This window comes from Mus caroli, unplaced genomic scaffold (genome assembly GCF_978045245.1).
Source record: "Mus caroli unplaced genomic scaffold, Mus_caroli_1 scaffold_13, whole genome shotgun sequence".
In the NCBI taxonomy this organism is placed as follows: Eukaryota; Metazoa; Chordata; class Mammalia; order Rodentia; family Muridae; genus Mus; species Mus caroli.
Genome location: NW_028227268.1, coordinates 60,467,432 through 60,472,393, shown reverse-complemented (window position 1 = coordinate 60,472,393; position 4,962 = coordinate 60,467,432). Strand labels below are relative to the sequence as shown.

The following is a 4,962-nucleotide window of genomic DNA, read 5'->3' as shown; positions in this document are numbered from 1 at the left end:
TCTAGGAGTATTATTTTAAAAAGTTACTGGAACGTTGCCTCTGGTCGTACTTGCATGTGTCTCTAAGAGCCAACCTGGGTCAGGGGCTAGTCTGCTCAGAAACCCTCACCAGCCACACCTCATTCTACTCCTGTCCTCTTCCACAAGACAAATGAAGCCACTGTCCCACCACTAGGATCACGGTCTCCTTCTGGAAACTCTGGATCGTTGCTTTCACTCACCTGGGCTTCAGCTTCCCACTTCTCTTTACTACTCTTTACAGGAAAGCCAGAGGACCTTCTTGACATAAGACAAGCAAGCCCACCTCTGAAATCTTTGGGTCTGAGAGCAGTATCCTCGGCCTTGTGGTTTTTTTTTTTTTTTTTTTGCCCATGAGTTCCGGACCCACCCAACCCTGTACTCCTTTTGTTTTCAGGGGAGTTTGATGAAAAGCCCTTAGTACTTTTTCTTAATTATTCACAAAGCCTGAAGGGTTTCATATTTGGCTCTTTGACTTGGTGTTTGCTAGATGTTTCTGCAACTTGGAACTCCCAGAAGGGGGAGGGCAAGGGAGAGCTGCACCTCTGTTAAAGATTCAAGGCCAAATGACTCAAGATTGAAATTAGTGTTCAAACCAGAGCTAAATTATTTTGGACTATTTTTGGTCCCTTTGAAGCCATCCATATCCCTTGCCCCCGAGTTAACATTTTTGTGACTATGAAAACCTTATATTACTATTCTTTTTTTTTTTTTTTTTTTTTGGTTTTTCGAGACAGGGTTTCTCTGTATAGCCCTGGCTGTCCTGGAACTCACTTTGTAGACCAGGCTGGCCTCGAACTCAGAAATCTGCCTGCCTCTGCCTCCCGAGTGCTGGGATTAAAGGCGTGCGCCACCACGCCCGGCATATTACTATTCTTGACAGCCCACTAATTTCCACACATCCAAAAGCTAAAAACATCATTGGGCAGCACCTGAAACCTACAACAGAGTCCCCATCTTTACTGTAACTTGCCAATTGAGGTCCCCACCAAATGACTTTCCTTGTTCTGTAACAAGCTGGGCAATGGTGGTGACACATGCCTGTAATCCCAGCACTCGAGAGGCAGAGGCAGGCAGATCTCCAGGTTCAAGATCAGCCTGGTCTACAGAGCAAGTTCCAGGACCACCAGTGCTACACAGAAAACAGCACCTGTCTTGAAAACGGCACCAAACCAAAACCAACCAACCAACCAAGCAAACAAAAACCCAAGACACTTCCAATATAGAACATGGTATTTGGGGAACCATGAATCTTGTGTTCCTGGCCATGGTCAAGCATATTTGGCTCCAAGGGAAATTATCTTATTCCCTTCAAGAATGTTTTGGCCTGGACTTCCCTCCCTCCATCAAAATTCTGTTTATTCCTCAGACCACCAAGATTGCAGTCTCATGACCACCTGTCTAGTTCTGTCAAAATGAGTTGCCTCCTCAGCATATTTGCATAAAAAGTGCATGCAAGCACTGATGTGTGTGTTGCTGGGTAGAACCCAGCATATCATATGTACTAGCTCAACAGATTTTGCAATGAGGTGTTTTGAGACAGGATTTCATTCCGTAGGCCAGGCTGGTCTTGAACTCACAAGAACCCTAGTCTTCAGGTTCACATATCCCAGGCTGACCTCATAGCTGAAGATGACCTTGAACTTCTGATTCTGCTGCCTCCACATACCCAGAGCTTGGGAGTTTGTCACAATGCCCAGTTTATGAGGTGCTGGGGATGGAGCTCAGAACTTCATGTTTGCTAGGGAAACACTGCACCCCCAACCCTTAAGAGAAAATCAAACATGCTCATATACTGAAGGCATAGCATTAGCAGTTTTCTATTACCTATACTGTAAGCCCGATTCAAGTCTCTCCAGTCAGAAGTGGAAAGAACAGGGGGCAATGGAAATGGATCAAGAGCTCTTCTTGATTCTAAGTTCTCTAAAGAATGTGATAAGGGCCGTCTGCATAGGGCCTTGAGAGACTCCGTGGATATGTTGTAAAAATAATGGGGTGCAGAACGGGCCCAATCATTACACTTTTGCAACAGCGTTTGTCTTTGAACGCGGTTTCGGATGTGTTAGCGTAGATGAGCCAGGCTCTCCACCACCCAGCTAGATTATACAGGCCCGCTTTTTTTTTTTTTTTTTTTTTTAATTTAAAATTTAGAGACAGGGGCTCATTAAATTGCCCAGGCTGGACTCGAATTCTTGCCTCGGGTTCCTAATCGATTACGACTACAGGCCTGCACTGTCAGGTCTGACTACACATTTCACACACTACACGCGTTCACAAAGGACTAAGAAGTCAGGGAAGACAACAAGGACGGAAAACCGCGGAAAGATTGTCGAGTCCGCGCTTAACCCACCACGCAGGCGCGCTGGAGCGCGCGCGCGCTCTTCGCTACCCAGAATCCCCCGGGGCGGGGGAGACCACTCGCTCAACAGAACGGGGGAGGCCTGGGTCGCGAGGCGGGCCGCTGGAAGTTCCCGTGAGCCTTTGCCGCCCTCACCTCCCTCGGGTGAGGAGTGGTCTATTCCGAGCCCTTAAGAGGAAGGCGCTCACGCGCCGTCTTTCTCTGCGGCCATCATGGGATCGTGCTATTCTCGCTCGTTGAGCTGGTGCCTTCGCCGTGGCCTGCTGGTGGCGGTCCGGAGCGATGCTGAGCCCGGGCCCAGCCTCTCAGCTCCGCCGTGTGCCCTGCACAGATCTAGGGGAGCCTGGTAAGTCGAGGTCTGCATCGCGGGGCGCCGCGCGTGGGCGGGGTGTCGGCTGCACTGATGAAACTAGAAAAGAAGGAAGTGCCGTCTGATGCGACAACTGACGACATCCCTAGTTAGCTGACTGCAGTCGTTTAAGCCTCGGCGACCCAGTGCTGAACACAAGTGTTCGAATTGCCCCTTATGACTCTTACTCTTCTAACCTTTCAGACGGGACGTTGACAATGTGGAATAGGAGCAGTATCATCCCACCATGAGGTAAGGGTTTCTGGTGGGGTTCGTAGACAAGAGGCTATGTAGCTTTCGCTCCAGAAACTCCCAACGTACTCTGGCCCACGTGGGCACATAAATTTAAGACCTGTCTCCATTTAGTGGCTGGAACTACTAGTTGGAGGACAGCGGGAAGCTTGACTGCTGTGATGAGATCACTAAGTAGGAAGTGCCGTCAGAGTCGATAACTGACGATAACTGCTCCTGGCTGACTGCAGTCAAGCCCACACCGGTGGCTGGGGTTTAGGTTTAACTTGGGCTGGACTTTAACAACTGCTGTACTTCTAGGTTGGGGATTTAAGAGTGGAAGATTGCCAGCAGCTGTGGCCTCCCATGAGGTAAGCTTTCAGCTGGGGACTTTAGTTGGTTCAGTTTGGATTTGAGCTAGAGTGTTCATGTATGAGCTTGTAAAATTACCTACTACACGTAAAAGGAATCTACAAGACTTGGTGTCTCCTCCATGCCAGCAAATACCAGAAGGCAGGGACTCATTGAGATATATCTTCTAGAAAAGCCTAGGATATGTGGGCTTTGTTTACATAGGAAAATCTAGACAACCATGGGGACACGTACTCTGCAATCTCAGCACTTGGGAAGTAGAGGCAAGAAGATTTTGCCTGTATTCAATACTGGTTGTAGCTGATGGGGGTGGTTAAGTAAGGCAACAGAGTGCACAGCTCTTACTGCAGAGCCATTTTTTTAAAAGATATACCTAAGTACGCTGTAGTTGTCTTCAGATGCACCAGAAGAGGGCATCAGATCTCATTACGGATGGTTGTGAGCCACCATGTGGTTGCTGGGATTTGAACTCCGGACATTCCGAAGAGCAGTCGGTGCTCTTCCGTATAGAGCCATGTTTGCTGTCTTTTTAAGATTTATTTATTTATATGTATGTAAGTACGCTGTGTACTGTGTCTTCAGACACTCCAGAAGAGGGAGTCAGATCTCGTTACGGATGGTTGTGAGCCACCATGTGGTTGCCGGGATTTGAACTCTGGACCTTCGGAAGAGCAGTCGGATGCTCTTACCCACTGAGCCATCTCTCCAGCCCCATGTTTGCTGTCTTGATGCTAGAAAAAAATGGCACCGGACTTAGGTGGTTGTGAGCCACAATTAGTGCTGGCAGTCAAACCTGGTCTTCTAAGAACTTAGACCTTCTAGTCCATTAACTTGGGTCTTAAAATTTTCACTTAATGTGGTCTTACAATTGAACCCAGTTGGGCTGGTTTGGCCAGAGCCAACTCAGTGGTGGCTAGTTGTAAATGTATTTTAGTAATTTGAAAAATACTTTCCTTTTAGGTCTAGGATGTGTTAAGAACTGTAGCTTTCTTGAAGAGGAGGCAGGTAGAGTTCAGGCCAGTCTGATCTACAGTAGTGAGCCAGGGCTACAAAGAAAAATCCAAAAGAGAAAAGCCAGGGTGGGAGGGCAGCCATTGATTTTGCAAGGCTGTCTGTCATATAATGTCCTGCTTTCTGCAATCCATTTTAGGGTGTCCTGTCCCCTTTCAAGTTCTCAGAACTGACGCAGGACTGCAGATCTGTGCTGGCAGCAGCAGAGGTGAGTTGGTCTATACAGTGACTATCTGTCATTACTCTGAAAAAGATACCAAATGATGATATCACCTAAAATAGCTGGAATTACCGGCAGATTGGTAGTGGTGAGCCTATGGTTTTCTGAAGATATCTTTAAATGTTCTAAATGCCATTGATCCCAGCAGGAGTGATTCTGAAATTCAGCTCTTTTGCAGGCTATATTCCCAGAGGAGTCTCCAGCCGGCCTGAAAGCAGATATCCTAAGTGACGAGTCTGCCAATTTTGTTCTGGGTGGGCACATTTGGTAATCCTGTCTGTACCACAGGTTCTTCTACACCTTTTAATAATAAACTTGTTTATAAAACCGATTGCCAGTGTTTTGGATGAATTAAGATGTGTGTACAGCTAACCATCAAAGCACTCTAATAAAGCACAGTCC

The 4,962-nt window shown here is 47.3% G+C and overlaps 1 long non-coding RNA gene and 3 other non-coding genes across 4 annotated transcripts; all 4 read left to right on the top strand.

Moving 5' to 3' along the window:
- Positions 1-2,559: 2,559 nt before the first annotated feature.
- On the top strand, positions 2,560-4,891 carry LOC110305841 (uncharacterized). The gene is made up of 5 exons (XR_002379195.3): positions 2,560-2,723; positions 2,931-2,978; positions 3,279-3,328; positions 4,480-4,548; positions 4,739-4,891. It is a non-coding gene; the product is annotated as an uncharacterized LOC110305841 (long non-coding RNA).
- LOC115032651 (small nucleolar RNA SNORD49) lies at positions 2,774-2,846 on the top strand. The gene has a single exon (XR_003838284.1). It is a non-coding gene; the product is annotated as a small nucleolar RNA SNORD49 (small nucleolar RNA).
- On the top strand, positions 3,133-3,204 carry LOC115032650 (small nucleolar RNA SNORD49). Its single transcript, XR_003838283.1, has one exon. It is a non-coding gene; the product is annotated as a small nucleolar RNA SNORD49 (small nucleolar RNA).
- On the top strand, positions 4,599-4,670 carry LOC115032709 (small nucleolar RNA SNORD65). Its single transcript, XR_003838328.1, has one exon. It is a non-coding gene; the product is annotated as a small nucleolar RNA SNORD65 (small nucleolar RNA).
- Positions 4,892-4,962: the final 71 nt, after the last annotated feature.